At 31.7% G+C, this 22,577-nt stretch overlaps 1 pseudogene across 1 annotated transcript; it reads left to right on the top strand.

Annotated features, from left to right (window-relative positions):
- The first annotated feature begins 1,570 nt into the window (after nt 1-1,570).
- Nucleotides 1,571-21,449, top strand: LOC143227978 (influenza virus NS1A-binding protein homolog; annotated as a pseudogene). The gene is made up of 11 exons (XR_013015138.1): nt 1,571-1,711; nt 3,762-3,888; nt 4,523-4,691; nt 6,888-7,011; nt 7,531-7,793; nt 9,536-9,799; nt 11,163-11,369; nt 12,760-13,005; nt 14,781-14,906; nt 17,357-17,530; nt 17,646-21,449. The product of XR_013015138.1 is annotated as an influenza virus NS1A-binding protein homolog (transcript).
- The last annotated feature ends 1,128 nt before the right edge of the window (nt 21,450-22,577 follow it).

Here is a 22,577-nt window from a genome sequence, read left to right as displayed (position 1 = left end):
GTATAACAATTAGGCAGTCTAAGTTTATACATTGTGACTATATTTGTGAAAGAGAAATAAATGCATTCTTAAATCATTAAGATTTTTAATTTGTATTTTCCGCGTGGATAAAAGTTTGATCAATTAGTGGTATTGTATATTTCAAATATTTGAATTGGTTCTGTATTAATAGTGTAGAGGTCCAGATAGTACAAATGGTGGTTATTAGCAGTATTAACCACTGGACAACTTATCTGGGCAGATAAAGTTTCAGAAGTGGTGTGTATGGTGAAGAAAGTATATCATCTTGACCAAAGAAAATCTGAAAACATTTATTAAAATATTACTGTAACAAGTAGTGATCCAGTAAGTGTGATATGTTTACGTACATTCCGTTGATTTTAATTTTGTTGGAAAAGAGCAGTTACAAATGGCATACAGACAGCAAGGAGCCGTTTGGTCCTTCAAGGTTATCTTTGTACACCAAATCTTGAAAGTAAATTTATTGATTTAACTCTTAAATTCCTGTGAGGTGCTAGCCATCACTACTGATAGTTACAAGTCATTCTGGAAGCTTATCCTGGTAAACTGTAACTGTAGTCTTGACTGTCTTTTGTCATCTTAAATTTGTGTCCTCTCGTTATGTTGTCTTTAGGATACACCACAAAAAAGTTGAGTGCTTTTATCCAATCAGTTCTGCAGAAGTATCATTAATAATTAATGCATATACACAGGAAGTTTTTAATAAAATAACCACTGTATTTCTAAACCTAAGGTGTAACAAGGCGTAATGGTACAAATTATCAAGTTTTCTATGTTATGCAGTATTTGTCATATCTACCACTCAGATATTAAGATTGAATTAGTTTTCCATTAGACCATGTCATCTATTTGAGAATTTCAAGCACAAAATGTTATCTGAGTAGCTGCATACCCATAGATACAAGAATGAAGTTTTTCTGCCTAAGAACATGTCAAACAAGTGAATAGTTATAAACATAATTTATAGAGTATGCAGTATTGTTTTAACAATTATCAGTAAATGGGTAAATCTTTTATTGTTTGTATAAACTTAATATAGCTTTGATATATCCAGTATTCCATATATCACTGTGCTTGGTGGTGGTGTTTAGATTTCAGGTGATGCATTACTTGTTTGAATGTTAATTTAGTCTCAAATAATATTTCTTTGTAAAACAACTTTTTGATACAATGTTCAAATATTTGTATACTCTGACCTAATCACTTGTTTCTGATTTTTTTTAAGGCATTATAATATGTTTATAAAATCCTTCTTTGCTACTATCTTGGTAAAACTTTACATAGGTGAAGCATAAATAGTGAATTATGCACAAGTAATTACCACTTCTGACTTGTTGAATATATTTACAGATAGCAATTAATTACAAAATTTGAAAATTGCTTAATCACTGGCTGTTTTCACAGTGAAAACTTGTGTGCATGTAAACTTTATTATTTGTTTGTTTTTTTAATTTGTGTTCATTTGTATGTATATATATATAATTTCTTTTATATAGGGCAGGCAGTTTGACTATCTGCAAAGAACCTCTGGAGTTCTTAGTTTTACATCATGGAAGAAATAGAAGATGCAGGTCCCAAACCTGGAGAGATGGAATACCTTATCTTTGAAGATAATAACTATGCTGTTCAAACTTTGTTGAACCTGAATAAGTTGAGAAAAAACAAGCAGTTCTCTGATGTTGTTTTGCAGGTATTGTTTTCTGGTGTCCAAGTGATGCAAGTATTTTTTTTATATCTGTGAAAAGTCTTAAAACAACATTGGATAAGTATTACATTTTGAAGAAGAAACAAAGGATAATGTTAGTAGAATTTGCTAAACAAATTTTCTTCTATCAAACACTCCTTAGTAATTCTATATATCTTTGTAATATATATATGTGTGTGTGTGTATGTACTTTCATTATAAATTCCATCTGCTTGTAGGACTTATTAAAGCCCATGTTTGGATTGTAATCCATTGGTTATCAGTTTTGTAACTATTGGAAGTTAACTTGGGCAGAGAAATGTTCAGAAGTGGTGTGTATGGTCAAGAAATATTAAGTATTCTTGACCAAAGAAAACCTGATAACAGGAGTCAATAAGCTGTACATTATTAAGTGGTCAGTTAATTCTTTTGGTACAGGCTCAGTATAACGTACACAAGTTTGTCTGCAAAGTTGCACATGTTAAGTATTTGCACTGTAACCTTTGATACATCATGTGTATCTTTTTAGTACAGTTACAAGTATTTTATATAAAAAAAATCGATTTTTTTTTTTTTTAATTAAATAGTTTTACTAAAGATTTCTTTTGAAAGTAGTGTTTTGTTAGTAGTCTGAGAGCAAAGTGATTTCAGTTGTTATAAAACAAACAAAACACTTCATCCCCAAAATCTGAGATATTGCTTGCAAAACTCTTAAAACCACCCAAATACATTTCAAATGTTTGTATTGAGTAACTTTTGTTTTCTATACTTTGTGGGGTCTCGCTTGACCAATCTGAACCTTAAATAAGAAAATTGTTCTTGTCATGCTAGTGGCTACATATTGTAAGATGTTTAGTTTAAGTCTCATAATGCTATAGATATATTTTGTTGTTGTATGTCCACTCATGCTTAGTTAACTTTACACCACTTTGCTTTGACGTGGTGAATGTGCACTTGTATTATATATTTAGTAATATAAAACTGACCTTTAGTCTTCCCTATCTTGAATGTGTTTTAATGGACTAGTATTTTGTAATATACAGCCACATTTCAATTATTGTACATTACATATATGTGTATAATTATTATTTAGAAGTAAATTATTAACTTATTTTTCTTAAAATATAGAACAATTAAAGCAAACAATCCTCACTATGACCTTTGTACTTGGTTGCTGCTGGACATAGGTTGATAATATTGATAATATTGATAATATCAATTCCTAATTTGTACGAAATTATACTTACTATTTTGACATCATAAATATCTAATTTTAAACAATGCTGCATTCAGCATACTGTGTGACTAAAAACTGTTTAGATGTGTTCATTTAATATTTAGTTTTAATAAATTAATTCATATGTAGTAAAGTTTGAATTATAATCTACAATTTGATTCCAGACTTAACATAAATTCATAAAATGGTAGTTTGATAAACTTTTCAACGATGAAGCATGTGACCAGTAGCAAAAGGGTTAATGGACACCAAATGGTTTGTTGGAGTATAAACACAAATGTTGTGCAAGTTGCACAAACATTGTATTTATATACACACACTTGTGATTTGTTGACACGGTACAGTTGTAGGCAGTAATTGTTATTTAAAAAAAACAATAAAAAAACCTAATTTATTATTTTATACTATTTAGCATAGGGCAAGTGTTAGCAGTGACAGTAATAGACTTTGTTAAATGAAACATTCATGACTTAGCCACACCAGTTTCCATCCACACCAAACATCTTAACTTCTGTAAAGTAATTGAAATAAATTTTCAAAAATGGTTGAAATTAAAAACCTTTCGCAAACTACTTGTACTGTTTCATTATTGTAATTTTTGTTTAGGGACTTTTATTGTACTTTGAATAATATTTTTACTGCTTTAAAATGTTAAAGTTCCTTTGTAAATAACGTTAGCCGGCTGATGAATCAAGTAGTTGCTTACTCACCATAAATCTACTTTACTACACAGTGAATTAGAGCAAAAATAAGTGAATAAACTATTTTATAGCGTGTTTGAGTGTTCATAAGAGTTGATCAAAATGCAACTCTGGTCAGATTGTCAGGTTAAACCTCATGAAGTTAAAAACAAAAATCCGTCTAGAAATTTGTCAGTTAGCAATACTGACGTCAGATTGTCAGGTTAAACCTCGTGAAGTTAAAACAAAAATCCGTCTAGAAATTTGTCAGTTAGCAATACTGAGATTAATTGCTATTACTGTTTTATTAACCTGTGAAGTTAAAACAAAAAATCTGTCTAGAAATTTGTCAGTTAGCAATACTGATGTCAGATTATCAGGTTAAACCTCGAAGTTAAAAACAAAAAATCCGCCTAGAAATTTGTCAGTTAGCAATACTGATGTCAGATTGTCAGGTTAAAAACAAAAATCCGTCTAGAAATTTGTCAGTTAGCAATACTGACGTCAGATTGTCAGGTTAAACCTCGTGAAGTTAAAAACAAAAATCCGTCTAGAAATTTGTCAGTTAGCAATACTGACGTCAGATTGTCAGGTTAAACCTCGTGAAGTAAAACCAAAAATCCATCTAGAAATTTATTAGTTAGCAATACTGACATTAATTGCTATTACTGTTTTATTAACCTACAACCAAATTTTTAAAACTAAAATAGGCAAACTTTTGTGACTCTAGAGTCTGATTTTATTTTATATATTCTGAAAAAAACTTTTGTATAGATCTAGATGTGAAAAACCTAACATTAACATTTTTTTTTTCAGTTTTGATTTTGCTTATTTGCTAAGTATATAGGTAGATATTTTTCCTTAATTCTGTTTTAATTCATCCAGGTTGAAACGCTCAAGACGCTCGAGAAGTACATTGTCATCGAGCTGTCCTGGCCAGTGCTAGTCCTGCACCTTTTGAGCTGTTTTCTACTGATCCCAATGGTGGCCAGGTTTGTCAGTACAAAACCAATGGCAGCTTTGATATTGATGCTTTTGAAATGCTTGTGGACTATGCATACACAGCTAGGTTAGTGCTGACAGTACTAATCAATTGGCTTTCAACTGCAAATATCAGTTCACCAAAGTAGTGATTCATTGCTTTTGTTTTTGTGGAATAATTTGATTTTTTTAAAGTTCCACTTTACAACATAATATAAAACATCCATTTGATTTTTACTAAAAGCAAATGCATCAGTGTTAATATATTTGAAATGCCTGCTGTAGTGTAGTGATGTTTAACACATTATGTGAATGAACAGTTTTGGGGTTTATCTTGATTGAATGTTGGGGAGATTAGTTTAATAAGAGAAGCATACTGTTTAATCCTCATTAGATAGAAAACAAAATTAGTATAGAAACTAATTTTACATAGAATATTCTTGGGTAATACTGATTAACCAGGAAGAATCATAAATAAAACTTTTATTGCTGGACTGTTTTATACAACTAATAGGGGTGGGAATTTAATATAAAAAAATGTGATTGTTTGTACTAATAAAATGTAAATACTATTTGATAGGTTGTTTAGGCAGAGAATTCATGATGAAACTTTGTAGAATGGACGGCAACTGTCTGAGACACAAATGTAGAAGATGACGTTTTGAAAGTCTTCAAGTCAGTGCATGTGTGAAGGTGTCATCTTTTATAGTGTTCTGGTGGATTGTGGAGAGCATGTTATGATTGGTTGGATTATCACTGTTTCTAATTGAAAAACTCAGAACGATAGCTAAAAAATGCAACATAGAAATCTGGTGGAAATCCTACAATACATTAAGGTCCATTCTGGTTAAAAAACAAAACAATGACCTACCAAAGAGACTCATATTTCATCTATGAAATTCCATGTTTCTGTAACAATACATACATTTGAAGAAACGGGAAGAAAACTCTTGACAAGAATAGAAAAACAAAGATAGTACAAGACTCATGAAAACACAAAATTCAGCCATTGTAGAGCACACCACATCAACTGGACACAGAATAAACTGGGAGAAAACTGGAATCATTGACACAAATTCTGGAAGACAAAAAAAATCAAATAATCATTTTATATTAGTACTATTAAACCTTCACTGAACAGAGATTCTGGATTAGAGGTAAGTAACCTGTGGCTGCTATTGGTTGAATCTACAGGAAATCTTTCCTCCAGTAATCCAACCAATCATAACATGCTCTCCACAGTCCACCAGAACACTATAATATCTTGAAGACGAAAGGTGGAAGACTTGAAATCTCTATCTGCACTTGTCTTCACAACAGGTAGTTATTATCCATTCTACAAAGTTTCATAGATAAATATGAACTTGGAAGATGTTTTGTGGAGATATGTTAAAAGTATGGTCTAAGTGCAGTTGGTATATCTATATCCATGTATTTTCCCTCCATGTAACAAGAGAATAAATGAAACTTTGTCAGGTGTTACAACTGTGATCAAATCCCTGAACGAATTCAAGCTTCTTTCATCTGCCGTGTTGGTAATCTTGAATATTACCTAATTGGATTACAAAGAGTACTGTTGTAAAGAAGTGTTGCTGCTAGCTAGATTATGTTTTAGCACACATGAAAACATGTTTTTCAGATATGTTGATGTGAAAAGCTTTGGTTAAAATAAAAAACTATCGGGGTTCTTGTTGCATCTGATAAGGAGGAAGGGAATCTTATGGAAACGATACAGAAGTTTAATAAACTGAAGACAGATGCTTAAAAATTGTTAGCCACTGTTTCAACTTGGTTATAATATATGAAGGCTTGTTATATTGTATATTTTGGCAAATATGGCAATGAATAGGAAAAACAAATTGGAATGTATATTAGTTGTTGAATGGATTTATTTTGAATATTGGTACTTGGTAAACTTTTAAATTTCTTCATTATTCGTACTAGATAGAACTGTAGAATCATTTTTATATATGTAAATTATTTTGTCAAATTTTTGTGTTTATTATTTGTGAAACTCTGTTTGTGACTAAAATAAAATGTAACATTTATCCAGCTGGTTATCTTTGAAAAAACTTGTTGAACCAGCACAAGATGGATAAATAAAGCAATAAATGATTAATGTATCGTATGCGATTTTTTATTCATTCATTTGTGTGCATAACTTAACCATTTCATATTTATTTTGCTACTTTGGATAGCTAATATTAATTAACAAGATTGTTGTGAAATTGCTATACGCATGTCTAATGAATAGATATATAACTATCCCAAACTGACTTTATAGGCTTGAAATCCCTGCAGATAAAGTCAAAGAAGTCTATGTAGCAGCTATGAAACTGAGGATGACTTCAGCTGCCAAACAGTGCCGTGATTTCCTGATAAAACATCTCACGCAGACAATTGTATAGGTATTGTAACAGTTATAAGTTAAACTTCTTTATATGTGAATAATTGAAGACTTTGAATTTATCTAAGATGTAGAAGGAAAATTTTCTTTTATGGAACAAGAAATCCTCTAACCATGGCAGAATTAGGGCAAAGTATTTCTTGTACCTTGGATGTGATTAAATGCATCATAAAAGTTTGAACTCTTTGAGTCCAAAACTATAAGTAAGTCTCAAATTGGTCAAGGTATGACGGAGCTACAATACAAGCAAACAGTTTTGCTCAAACAGCAGACAAACTTGAGCTAATTGGTGAAGAAATGAAAAATACAAACAGTAAAGAAAAGCAACATCCATTACCAATGTGCTACGGAAGGTTGTCAACATCGAATATTTAACTTGGATATATTTGTGTTTTAAGATTGTAAATTTTGCAAGTAGTAAAAAGAAATAGCATAGTTGTTAATTCTTTTGAGGCCTTTTATTTTTCAGTTTCTGTATATTTTCACACACTGATTTATAAATGACTTGTACCGATTGTAGATGTCCGTTCCATCCCTGGTGTTTCAGCAGACTCTGATCCTGAATTCATTGCATCAGTGGATAATTACATCAGACAAAACATTGATGACATCCTACAGGAGAAAATGTTCTTAAGCCTTCCCCATATGCAGGTTAAACAGTTGCAGAAGACCAGTGAAGAAATGCAAGCAACCAATCATAAACACTTGTGTGAAATGGTCTTGGACTGGATAAAGAAATGCTTTAATGAAAATGATTTGAAAGCTGGCCTTGTTTATGAGAAAGTATGTTAAATATTTTAATTTATTTCTTAACATTGAAGCTTGTATCTTTTAGGTGTAAGTGCATGTCAGCACACCAGACTTCAGTTTTTAATTTTCAATTATTTAAGAGTTGATATCTTAATCTTTAAAACAAAAATTATTAATTTACAACAAAATATCTCGTGGAAATATAATGGTTTGTAGCTATCGTGTGATTTTTTTCCTCTCTGTCAGTTTTATGGTTTATATCTTTGGCAGTGTCGCAGAATGTGACCTGAATTGTTACTAATGAAACTTCAAAAAAAGTGAAAACAAATGGGGAAAAAGTAGGACTAGATGAGATTATAACCTACAAGCTGAAATATACCAATCAACTGATGGTAAATTTTTAAATGTAAATAAAACAAATGTAAGTTTAATAGTCATTATATATTTCAGAGCCAATAACTTGAATATAAGCTTTATCTCAATTTTGAAATTATAAGAGCTTCTTCATAAACAATATTTGCAGTTTTCTTTCAATATATCAACAAATAAAGATGTTTGAGCTGCCCTAACCCTTGAACACCTTGCATCTTGCTGACTGTGAGAAGAGTGGTTGTTTTAAATCAATCCAGTAATTTGACCATGAATTTTTTTTGAATATTCAAGGTTTACAACATCATTCTGCCAAGGTTGTTTGAGATTGACTCAATAGACTGGGAATAATTAACCACAGGCTTTACAAAATAGAAGAAAGGTTAAATTCAATTTTGGCCTTCTTAGGACATTCCTCATAGTTCATAGTGTTTACATAAAATATTTGTGGTTGAGATTGGCCCAATAGGGTTGAAAGACTAGGTGAAAACAAGCATGCATTTTGTCTTGTATATAAATGTGAACAACAATGGTCATAGTAGTGGTCACATGTTTGTCTCAATGTTATTTCTCTCATAGGTGTCAACAAAGATTTTTTTATATAAATTCTGTAAGGACAAACTACACATTTTGATAACATTCCAAAATTCTGTTACAGGATAGTGTGAATTTTCTAATTTTAGATACGAAAAGCCTTACACTGGGCTGTTTGGTAGGTAAAAATAGCCCTAAACAAGTTTTGTCCGAGCTGATAAGCACTGGAAGTGTTGCTAGAACATCGGAAATTTTTCTGAAGAATTTTCATACTGTGTAAAAGAGACTAAATTTTTCTGAAGAATTTTCATACTGTGTAAAAGAGACTAAATTTTTCTGAAGAATTTTCATACTGTGTAAAAGAGACTAAATTTTTCATAATCCATTAAACCGTAGTGGATAGATAACCTTTTTTTATTACACCTTTTTGTTGTTACAAGATTTGTAATCAGTATTTTATAAAATTGTGAAGTTAAACTTAACACTTGCCATTAAATACAGTACTGAATTGAGAATGATAATAGAAGCTATGTATTGTTTTCAGGATTTATAGGTATTGAACTTGTAAAATAATTTTTCTAGATTTAATTTTGGTTCTGGTTCCAAAATTTATATTTAATGTGGTCATTGATAATGGGGAAGATGGGTGGCCGGTGTTTTTGTTTTTTTTTTTATAGTGAATTTGCAAGAGAAACTTTGCAAAATCAATATTGTTAGATTTTAGATCTGATGTATTATCTTAGAACTAATATCTTGGCATGTTGAATGTGATATGCTTGGTTGAGGAAAGTAGCCCATCGGTTTCACCGAGCACTTGCTGAGGATGGGAAATGTTTGTGTGTGAAAGCTTGCATTTACTTTTGTGTCATTAGGTGCACATGCTGTACTTGAATGAGGATGGGACACTTCATTGCAATGACATTGAAAATGGGGACATCCAAGATTCGGACATTGTTCAAGATTACAAAAAACTCTGTCGCGTCGTTTCACTTCCCAACAGAAAATTGTCTGCTCAGAATATCTCCCACAAACCACGCAGTTTCTTTATACAAAGTCCGATTCCAGCTCTTCTCTGTCCTCCTTATCGGACGATGAGGAACACGACTGGAGAGTAATAGCTACCACGTCCAGGGGCAGTAAGTGTTTTAAACACTTCTTGACTTTATAGTTCATGATAGTTAATTTGTCTAAGTGTCTGTTATTATAGTACCTAAGGAGAGCATCTGTGTACCTGCTTTAGTTATTAATTATAAGTTAACAGACAAGAGAGCATTCTGAGTGTAGCTGTTAATAATACTGGTGGTGATGGTAAGAATTTGATACAAGCAAATAGGAGTAATGTAGTATTGGAAATTCGTGTGAGAAATTCTCTTAATTTTGAGTGGCTGTTAGAGAACTAAAGATATAACTTAACCTTATTTCTATAAATGTAGTTTATTCTTAAAATTTAAGATTAGTGTCAAAAGGTTTTAGTAAAATATCAAACCTTGCACACAGTAAAACATTTATTGAAAAGAAAATGTATATTTATTAGGTTATAAACTGCTTTTAACCTTGTTTGTAATCTTTTCTGATATATCACCATTTTGAAAGATTGTAATAACCAAAAAAACAACTTTGTTTTTTTTTATTTTTTGGACATGCTGTTATTTTGTCCATGTCATATGAAAGTAATTATGCTTAATAGGAAATTGTAGATTGTAAGTTGAGATGTTTCTTTGGGTTATTTTAAAATAAATTTTAATGGTTTTAATCATTTTGAGAGGTCTCTTACCTTAGCAGTAAGCTAATAGCACTGCAGATGAATGGGAAAATAGTTCATGTCCTCATTTAGCAGATAAGTGTAGGAAGCTGGTGTTGTATGTATGATGTAAAACAAGTCTGTTTACATCTGTCCATCCAGCTTAATTTTGTGGACAGGATGTATAAAGGTCAGATGGATTTTGACCGAGCTTGTACAACAAAGTTCTAGTCCTGATTAACTTTAAGGCTTTGGGTTAAAGGTCAAACTTGAGATTCAGGGAGATGTGTTTCCTGCTATCTGCACATATGGGACACACTGTTTTAACCCTTTTAGTATGATCATTACCTGTGCGCTTATACAATTTTCACATTTTATAAGTAACTTTATTTTCTGCTGGATATTTAAAAGTAAACCTGGCACAGAGTTGTCCTATAAAAGTCCAACTGAAAGAGCTTTGTGAAGGTGGTTAGTTTTTAAGTCATATTTAACTTTTAAAATAATAAATGAAATAAACCCTTAGCCACTAATCAGAAACATTCTTGGTAATACTTGTTTATTCACATGCATCTTGCTTTGTGTTTAAAAGATGCAAAAAATATCTTTAGAAATATGTTGTTTGATATACAGCATTCTTAAGTATCTCTCTCTTCGATCACTTTTTGTACAATGTATTATAGAAGATCTTTGAGCTAGCTTTGTATATACACAATTTATTTTAAATAAAATAAAAGTTTCACCTTCCTATTTTTATGCAGACAATACGCTATTAGCTCTGGTTGTAGTGCATGGAAAGTTGAATATTTTGTCTGTCAATCAGAGGTTAAACACCCCATCTAGCAGCCCTGCAGTTTCAAGGCCAGAATCTGTTGAGAAAGCAAACGTATATTCTGTTATCCCTCCTATGTCTTCAGGACGCTGTGCTGTGGGTACAACTGAACTCCAGGGGAAACTTTTAGTGTGTGGTAAAGTGGTTTGTACAATCTCTCTCTTAAAGTATGATACAGTTCGTTGTTTGTTGCAACTACAGTTTTGTTTTATCCGAGAAATCGAGTTTTTCTGTGGAACAGTTCAATTTCTCTGTTTCACACCTTTCATAAGCAACAGGACATTTTATTTTATTACTGAGAACTTGTAAGATGAAGAAAGTTTGTTTTAATTTTTAGTTGAAGTATGAGATTTAGTCTGGTTAAGTGGGATTCAAGATTTAGCCCAGAGTGATGTTGAATACTTTACATCTAAAGTTTAACTCTTCAATAGTTCTGAAGAGTTCACAACTGTAACTGTAGAGAAAACTATAAAATAGTTCATATGGTTTAAAATTGTTTATTTTATGAACAAAATACTTCAAAGCTTTAAAAACAGTTTCATATAAGTATAGTAATCAAATATTGATTTGTTTTAAATGTGGCTTATGTTATAGGATTACCAGCTCAAGTATCTAAGACTTTTTTTTCTAATAACGATATGCAGTGGTTTTGGAAATGCTATCTATTGTGATTTTGTCTTAGTGATTGACATTTTAATACTAAAAACTATTGAAATGCAAAGTATGTAATAAAAATGTTAAGATTTTAACTAATTATTTATCAGTTAAAATTGAAATTTTTTGAAATGTATATTTCTAGTGTAATTTCTTGAATATTGAATTCCTTGTAATCTATTTTAATAGATATATACATAAATATTCAAAATAATATTTTGCATATAAATACATGTTAAGTTCTCGAGGCAATGCAGTTGTATTGAAGTAGTCAGCAGTGTCTTGTAGCATAATCTACTATTTCCAGTATAGTGTTCGAAAAACCTGCAAAACTGGGTCATGATTTTTATTGTACAAGTTTTCCTCGTAAAAATGTACCAATTTTGATCTGCATTTGACTCGCAGAAGGAAAACTTTAAGCTGATTGGAGTGAATAAAATTTTATCATGGAATATTGTGTGGTACTCTGACATTGGTGTTTGATTTTGTAATTACTCGTACTCGCTTATCATGCAGTTGTGGTTTTAAGCTTTATGAAGCTTGTAATGTCACCAATAGAAGCTCCAACTTACCTCGGGTAATAGTGATTTTATTTTTCTCTTGAAAGAAAAGCTTTTTCTAAATTTATTATTGTATTGAATGTATTATAAACATATTCATTTGTAATATGATTTTAACTTGTTTCGAGGTTGCAATGGCTTTTCACGTGCTACTGTTTTACTTAAATTTTGTATTTAAACTGTATATTTGATATTATTGAAAACTATTACTTGCATGAAAATTCTGAATAAGTACATCTGCATGTGTTACACTTAAGTTTATAAACATAATAGCCTTATTGACTGTTTTAAGCAATTGCTTCTTGTCACCAGGTGGCTACGATAGAGGGGAGTGCCTTCGAACTGTCGAGCTTTATGATCCTGCAACAAACAAATGGACCACGATGGAGTCTTTGAAGTCTCCACGCCCGATTTGGCAGTAACAGTCGAAGATGATGAAGTGTATGCCATTGGTGGTTCAGATGGAACCAAAGAACTAAACTTCGGTTGAAGTTTTTAGCTTGGTAACCTCTAGCTGGAAATGGTCTATACCAATGAGTGTTTGTAGATCAAATGTTGGTAAGTATTTTATTTTCAGTGACACCAAAGTCTGTTAGGTATTCAGCATTTGGCTTAACTTATCTCCCTGCACTTTATCAAAAGCATGATTGTGAACAACTTTGATTTTATTTCACTGTCCAAGGATGCATTTAATTTATTAATGTCTTCACCACAACATTGTTGTGTTCTACTCATGGTGTCTCACGTTCATTTCTAATTTCTGCCAAACATCTGACTTCAAATATCGTGCAAACGGAATCATTCTTTTGTAAAAACGATGATTCTGCGATGAGTGTAATTACAAAATTTATGAAAAAAACCGTAAAAATAAATTTTATTTTGTACTGATATTACATTTGAGTTGTTCAAGTCTAAACATAGTTTAAGTTTACATTTTCCAGACTTTGTGATTTGAAATTAAAACCCTGTTTCACATATATTGACCTCAGATTTTTAATTTTTATGTAATTATAATAATCAGTGATTTAAAAGAAAAGTGAGACAGTTATGTAGAATCATTGTATTTCTTTTATTTAATTTTTTTTTTTTTTTTTTACAAAAATATTAACTGTTCATTTTTAGAATGAAGATGTTTTCTTTCACTTAATGTTTCAGGTGTGACCTATTAGGAGCCCTGACCTGGTAGCAGACTTGTCCTGGTCCTCTGTTCTCCCACAGTTTGTCTTAACTTTCTGCCAAGATTCCAGTAATAAACAGATGTTCTTCAGGCTGGCGAGTTCCTTCATCAACACAGAGAACTTTTCTTGTAGTTGTGGATGATCCGTATGTCCTGGTCCATATGTTGTTACTTTGCTATGAGCCAGTTAATTGCAGGTTTAGATAGATGAGCCTGTTGGTCACTTAATTATCCTGCCAGGTTCTTCAGAGTCGGGTTCTCACCAGGACACCGTTACTTTGTAGACATTCAGAACTGTCCTCTTTCAATGCAGCAAGAATTTTTTATTTTTTTTATGCAATTACAGGATTGGCTATTTAACTCATGAATTTGTTCACGTGATCCAAACAGGGATGTTTCCTGTACATTAGCCTCTACTTAGAACAGTTGTTGGACTTTTAAAAGTTTAGAAATGTGTGATAGAATAAGATATTTTACCATAGTTAAAAACTTGTTGTTTAGGCATTCGTGATCACATAGTGACTTTTGTTTTTAATACAGTAGCAAGTAAAGGACTTAAGTGCATTGATATGTTTCACATTTTCAAATTCTTGTTGTTCTTACTGTGATTTTGGTGACCTCCCTCCCAGAATACAAGTTTAACTGTTCTGATGTGCAGGCAGCATCAACACACAGAAGACCTAATGGTCAGCACGTGGCCAGTAATCCATAAATATCAATATATGTTTATATATGTAAGTCTGTTAAAGTTAATGTATATACAAGAAGGATTTATGGAAAACTAAGATGGATCACTTTAACTTTCTGATTGGAGCATTATGGTCAGCAGTAGCCCAGTCGTAATCTGTGGTCAGAAGGTTATTCAAATGAATTATTCTGGAAACTTCAAAATACTTTTTGTACATTCTGTACTTAAACATAAAAACCAAGGAAAGTTCTGTTCCTTACTCAACAAACTCCAAGGAGGAACAAAGCAGCAAACAGAATAAAATATTTTTGTTTTGCTTTATCCTTTTATTTTTTTCTTTTGTCACCAGGTGGTGAAATGTTTCTAACTTATGATCTCTCCTGCATTATGTAGGTGGACCATTGTTAGTTAAACTTGGTATTCTTATTAAAATGGGACAGTATTTCCATACGTGTACTTTCTTTACAGGTGTCTGTAGTTTGGATGAGAAAATATTTGTTGTGGGTGGGTGGAATGGACAAAGAGGATTGACTTGCTGTGAAGTCTTTGATCCCAAGTCTCGGACCTGGATGAATATTGCACCTCTGTCGGTTGGTATGTGGTGTGATTTTATGGTATGGTTCCCTTGTGCTTCCGAAGTACTTTATTTATTTCCTGATACAGACAACAAAATATAAGTAAATCAACCTTCAAAGATATGTTAATTGGTTAGCTTCATAAAATATGGAGATGCTGTAAATCACTAAGGAAGATTACTGAATTCTTTCTTATCTGAAATTAATTTGTGCAGTTCACTAACACTATTGTTAAGATAATTTGGTTCAGTAGTGTGTAGCCATGTTTTTATGCTAGGATTGGGAGAAATAAGTAAAATCTGAAGTTGGTCTAAATTTGTAATGAAATGGTCAGACCCTATTGTGACAGGTCACAGATCAAAGGTCATTTCTTCACCTTTTGTTGACCTGTATTCAAAATATGATTGAACTACAATTTTATGAATTTGTATCAAGTGTGGTATCAAATTATAGATGATAATTCTAATTTTAGTACTATACGTTAGTTAGTTTCTTAACTTAAAAGTGCATATTAAGAGGACATGCCTAAATATTGATTTGAGTTGTATGGCGTGTTGAATGGAGTATTGGTTAAAATTGTTTGTGATGTTTAAATACAAAAATACGTCTATAGTTTCAGGTGGATTACAGACTCAAATGCCTAATATTGACGGGCTAGAATATAAAATAAAAACCTTGTATCTTTTTGTTATCCTGAGTTATAACTTGTGTATTGAATCAAACACAGTGGGGCCCAATCAACTCTCCATTTCTGCAAATGATCTTATATACAGTTCAATGTATGATAGGAATAATGGACAGCTTAGAATGTATCCTTGGTTGTTTTCTCAGGCATTTTAACCTATGAAAATGCTACCACATTCTTTCCAACTAATTTTGAAGAAGTAGAATATCTTTAGCCTGCTTGAAATTTTGTATTTTTTAGGTCTAAATACTGCTTAGTTGCTAAGCTTTAAATTAGTGACTGTAGTATCGAGATAGTAATTTGATTTTTGATGGTTAATCACTTGTATACATAGGGCCTAAACAAACTTTCATATTCTCCATGTGAGAAATTTTTGAAAGGCTTAGCAACCAAGTTAAGGTTGTAGCTAGAAGAAATGAGATATTTGTTTGCTTTTCCGTATTTACTGTTCTGAGTTTTAAGAAGGATAAGCTTTAACTTATTTTGAAATTGTAATAACTTATATGCATATATAATGTGTGATAATTGAAATGTGACTGTATACTATGAAATCTAGTCCATTAAAACACAGCCAAGACTGAAAGTCAGTTTTATGCCATTGGATACAGTAACATGGGTGCATGTGCACTGCATCATTACTAGTTTGTTGTCTGCCAGGCATGACTGGAAGGTCAACACAACAAAAACAAATATATAATAGTTTGTTATAACTTAAAAAACGAGTAAAACAAAGGTACACAAATTAAAGTCTAGGGTACAAGGTATAATATGGGATTATAAAATGTAACCTAGGATTTAGAGGTGACTGTGGAAGTAGGACTTGCATTTTGGTGGGGATACACTGTCTATCAGTAGTAACCTCTATTTGCCAGTCTTGCATAAGAAGTGAGATCAAACTGTGACTTCACTTGGACCAGTAATGAAACAGATTAGATATTTTCACAAGCAAATTTTCAGTAAAAGTATTTCATTAAAACATCTGGTTTTTGTTTACAAAATAACTTGTGATCTGTACTTAGTTTACCAACTTTTGTTAAAGATACACATGCTGCATTTAAGTTTATAGCATAGATACTTAACATTTGTAAGTGTATATATATAAACTAGTACTAAACCTGTTGCAAAAGGGTAAATCAAATGATATGCAAGTGATTGTAAAAGTTAATGAAATGAACCAAAACATGCATAACCTCAAAAGTAATGATCAACATGTGTGAATGTTTTCACCACCCCTCCCATCCTGGCTATGCCTCTGACTTAGTTATGAAAAACTTGCATACTTATGTAAAATATTTTGATTTAATTTATTATATCTCCTGAGAAATAGCTTTGGGAATTTATAATTTATGTAGTTGAAAGTGTTGAAATATAAACTTGATAGTTTTAACTTCCATAACATTTGTGTCCAGGAGATCTGTCTGTAATGTTAACTGCATATTTGACTGATATTGTGTGGAAGAAAAATTTAAGATGAGAAATACAAGTAAAATGGTTGTCATTATTGTTAAACACTGAGGATTTTGTTTTTCATAGAATTTGGTGAAATTATTTATGGAAGAATGTACAAGCATATTTCAAAATATATCATTAAAAGAAAGGTATATTCTTGATTTAATAAAGTTCACTCTCACTGGTGTGAAAAACTTGAATTTGTTTGTGCGAAGCATCACACAGGTTGAAGTTTCACTCACGTGACTAAAGAAATAACTTAGGATAGTTTAATATTTAAAGTTTCAGGCTTATCAGTTCTTTAAATGTAGATCAGTGTTACTGGTCTGTTACAGGCCGTTATCAAGCTGGAGTTGGAGCTATGAACGGTGAACTTTATGCTTTAGGAGGCTGTGATTCCTGGAACTGCATCAGTTCTGTGGAGAAATATGATCCGAGTTTAAATGCATGGACTTTGGTTTCTCCAATGCACATGGTTCGCCGAGGATGTGGTGTATCAGTCTTCAATGGTATGTTAATTCTGTACACAATGAAATTAATATTTCATATGATATACTGCTGTTTACAAAGCCATGTGTTTTGTACTGTTTAACATTAAAAGAAGAAACATTTTTTTTATGGCAGGTAAATTGTATGCTGTAGGAGGACACAATGGTGTTCATTCTCTCGCAAGCACGGAAATCTATGACCCCCAGACCAACACCTGGAGTCCTGGTCCTAACTTAACTTGCTGTAGAGCCAATGTTGGTGTTTGTGTGGTTGGAAATCGACTGTATGCTGTTGGAGGTTTTAATGGAAAGACATTCCTCAACACCATTGAATTTTTAGATGCTCAGACAAATGAATTTACGACCTTCGTTTCAAGAGAAGCTATTATTTAGTCGGATGAGCAGAATGGCTTGTCGTTCTGAAATGTTGATTTCTTTTGAGAGAGAGAGAGAGTGAAAATTATAATGACAAATGCATTTTTGGGCTGCCCTTTTATCTCTTATTCAGTGAACAAAACTGAGAAGTGTCTGAAGTTGTAGCACTGACACTTGAATATACACCAATCCAACATTAGCAATACTAAAAGAAAGTTCACACAAATTTTTTATTAAAGTGCAAAAACATAGGCTTTATAAATGCATATAGAGGTTTTAGTTTGGTTTGTGTTGTATTCTTTGATTGGATGGAACATGTGATCTTAGTGCCATAAAATTATTCTCATTTGAATAGAGCTACAACTAATACGAAGAAAAATTTGGGGTCTGATTGTAAAGTGTTACATTACAAGGTTTAAATAAAGAAAAGCCAATGTTAGGATATAGTCAAGAGAGATTGGTAATAAGTACGACATACCAACGTTACAAGTACCGTTTTTAATTACTTTCAGTTGCTTCTTGAAGTTTTATAGCTGGTACAAAAGTATATCAAACACAACTGCACTTGTTTGTAGTGCTTGTTATATTGAACAGGTTAAAAATAACTTCTAATTTGTTAGTTTTCTAAGTGTGTGTGTGTGTGTGTGTGTGCATGTACAAAATGTTTAAGTGTTTTTCAGTTGCTAAATATTTCTTTACTCGTTCAAATAATTTCAGTATCCAATCCCAGTGAATGTGATAGCAAATATACAAGAAAATTTGAAATGGACAGAAATACTGAACAAAATTTAAAATTATTTTTGTTTCGTTTTTGTTGACACCAGAACTTTCTCATTCTTGAAGTAACATTTTGATACTAATTTCTGTCTTAAACTTTTGTTACATGAATATTTCTTTTAGCAGTTTTATGTATTTAAATGTAATTCTTCTGTGTATAAGGTCCGTTTATGTCGCAACATCCAATTATCAGTGAAATGGGAAAACATTTAAAAACAAGTTAAACTGAACATTTTTTAATGTACCCTGACATGTTTAACGTCCCTGGTATTATGTTTTTTGATTATTTTGCATGCTCAGTCAGTATGTAAATGTGATGTATCTCCTGGACAGCTTGTTGCACAAGTTAACTGAATGTTTTTCTTGTGCAATAAATTGTTCATAATTTTAACTCTATTTTAAAGAAATTTTCACTTTCCAAAAAGGTTTTTCGTTTAAGTGGTATCCATAAAAATTAAAATCCAAGAATGTTTTTTATTTCATCATCCAGAATTCTGGTTTGTGCATAATTGTTAAATTAACATCACTGTCAATCTACGTGAAGTTTCAATTGACCAATAAAAATTCTGGTTAATTGGTCAAGTTTGCAAAGGAGTTTATAGTGTGTGCACACATCATTGGTTAACCCTCCCTTCAAAGAGCTGTAATTGTTTTGAGTAATTTTATTTTGTAGCATGGTGAGTTCTTGTAACAAGTCTGATTTTTATGTTGGTGAAATGCATAAGTATGGGTAACTTTTGTTTTAAATACAGGAAGTTATTGGACTTCCCTAACTGTAACATTAATGTGTAATTGTATGAAGTACAAAAGGGTTTATTTTTCCTATAATTTTGAAGGATTTAAAGTAAATCTTTTAAGTCATGAAACCCTTTTTTTTTATATCGATTCCATAAAAGGAATGGTAAATGTATTTGCATATAAGTAACCCTTTTCTTAAGTTCTTATTATGTGCAGAATATTTTTGAAAATATTTAGAATATCTTAAAACTAGTATTTCTGCACGTTTAAGAAAAAGTATTGATTGTTGTTGATGTATGTAAGTGTGGACTTCTCACTGGTCTTTATATGTAACCAAGATAAACTTGTCACACCTGAGTTGATGACAGCAGTTTCAATTTGCATAATAAACAAAAAGAACGGTTGGCATGGGAACGTTAAATGTTCATCCTAATTGTAGATATGATGTGTACTGTAATTCTCTATTACCATCCCAACAAGTGAGGAAAGTTACCTTATGTGGCAGCTTTTCTAATTTAACTTGAATTTTCATCATAGATCTGTAATGATACTGGGCAGTAGTTGCATATATATATCTTTCTATATTCTTGCTTCTGCCCAAGATACTTGTTGTAGAAGTGGTTCTCTTGCTATCTTATCAGTTTTATTTTTGCCACAAACATCAAGTTTTTTTTTTGTAGTATCCTAAGAAAAACTTCAATATTTTATTTGCTATTAACTGATTTCTTATCAGGAAGTGGATTCACCTGTTTAGCCTTTTTTGGAAATGTTTTCTGACTGTTGTATAATTATGAATTGTGTAATTTTGTGTATCCAGCAGTAATATCTACGTGTTAAAATTTCACGAAATTTAAAAATCTTTCATTAAGTTTTTCTATTTATCAAACACTTAAGTGCAATAAATACTTTCAGAGGTGTTGGGTTTGGCTCGCACTGAATTTCATTAGTGTGACCTACAGAGCATAACTGGTTAGTGCTGTCATACCAAAATGATTTTTCCCAGCTTTGTAGTAGGGTACCAGAAATCTCCTTTAAAGTGAATGTACATATATATATATATATATATATATAGAATAATTCCTCTCGAAATGTAACTCGCATTCTTTGTTATTTGCAGTTTTCTGCCACTTAGAATACTTTGATTTGGAGAATTTAAAAAAAACATACTGTTTGGGATTTTTCTGAAAGTGGAAAAGTAAACCCTCTGGGGTTTATTGGTGGGATTTTGAGTTGGATAAATGCTGTAGGTAACTTTTAGTAAAACCTCTGGGGTTTATTGGTGGGATTTTGAGTTGGATAAATGCTGTAGGTAACTTTTAGTAAACCCTCTGGGGTTTATTGGTGGGATTTTGAGTTGGATAAATGCTGTAGGTAACTTTTCATTTAAAGCTGTACTAATTTCATCTCTTAACTTTAGTACTAATCTTATTTCAGTGCATTCACATAACTCTAGCAACATGCAGTGCACTGTTAGAAGATTCGAAACCTGTAAGTTTATACAAGGGTGAAACAGTAGCACTTGGATTTAGCATGAGAAAGTTGAGGGTACACCTGAAGTTTTTCTTCTAGCCTCTAGAATTTGCTTTAAGCCCCAAGCACAAAGTTCTATTTTAAAAGAAGGGGGGGGACCTTTAGTGAATGGATGTGCATTCCAAATAATGGGCTGTTCTTAGTAAAACTACCAAAAAATTATTGGTACATAGAATTGTCAAGTGAGACTTGCAAATGTTATAACAAACTGTTCATTACAGTAGTATTTTTTTGCAGGTTTTATTTATTCATTCAGTGTTTTTTATAAAACTTATCAGATTCTAGTTACAAACTTAACTCATCAAATATTCTTCTGCCATATTCTGTGTTTATTTTAAGGGACAGTGCTTTATTTTTCTACTTGCAAACTTTCGTGTCTTAGCACTGAGTAGATGAATCATAAAATGGAAATGCAAACTTGAGGTCTGAGAATTTTTATATTAATGCTGTGTGACATGGTGTTTGATAGTAGGCATGTATGTACATACCCGTGACAGTAAAGTGATTTTTGCGAATCTTATTGAGGTGGTATTTGTTTTTATTTATGGTAAAATATCTTCCTATCAACCCCTACATTCAGATTAACATTCTGAACTACAGTTTAAACATTACCAGAATCTTAAACTGGTTTGTGCACTTCTGATAAAATAATTTTAAAAGGAACATTTAAAACAAATATAAACTTTGAACAAAATAATGACTCTTGCAGTTTCTGCAATTTTGGGGTTGAAAGTGGTCTACTAGTTGGGGTTCTGAGTTGATACATACTACCAAAGTTATAATTTTAAAGTCAATTACTTGGTCACTGATGCATTAGAAATGTGATTGTCAAATCCCAGCATTTGATTAGAGTTAATGGTAAGATGATTTGATTTTGTCTTTGTTTCAAAATTAGTAATAGCTAATGCAAATGACCCTCTGATAACTTTGCTAAATTCAAACATCATAACGTACCTCTTCTAACAAAATCTCTTGTCCCATGTGTGAGCTACATCCTATACTAGACACTTAGCTTACAAACAGATATTGCATGAATAAGGGTAACATGCGAGTTTTATAATTCCTTTTGGAAATGTTAAATTTTTTACATGGAGCAGAATTCAATTTTTAAAATCTAAAAGTACAACATGGTAAGTTAAGGTTTTTACTCACTCTGAAGAATGGTTTGGTCCCAGAAACAATTTTTTAAAAGTTTCAATGGTTCCCTAAAGGGTCTTTAGTGGGTGTGAGAAGTACTGAAATACTTTAAACATTTGGAGTACACATTTTGGGTGAAGTAACTTGTGACAGATGTTTGGACTAAATGCTAATCTATTACACCAATCACAGATTACCTTAAAAAAAATCTTAATTTCATATTTAAGAAAGGACAGTGATTGGGGTACTCAGATCTGTAGATCATGGGTTAGACTTTTATCTGTGAATATCCTTGTCTTTCAACCATGGGAAGGGAGCATTATAAAGCAGTGGTCAATCTAATGCACGTAACACTCAGTTTTGTACAAAATTCAAAGTAACTTTTCTTTGTTAGGTGTTTAAAATTAATTCAAACTGTTGGTATGTTTTCAGAATATTCAGTAACTGCTGTGGCAAAGCATTGCAATCAAGATGAAGGAATATTAAAGTCAAAGGTAAGGATACTTAGAAC

The sequence above is a fragment of the Tachypleus tridentatus genome, chromosome 10 (genome assembly GCF_004210375.1).
Source record: "Tachypleus tridentatus isolate NWPU-2018 chromosome 10, ASM421037v1, whole genome shotgun sequence".
NCBI classification, from domain to species: domain Eukaryota; kingdom Metazoa; phylum Arthropoda; class Merostomata; order Xiphosura; family Limulidae; genus Tachypleus; species Tachypleus tridentatus.
This window is presented reverse-complemented; position numbering and strand designations above follow the sequence as displayed.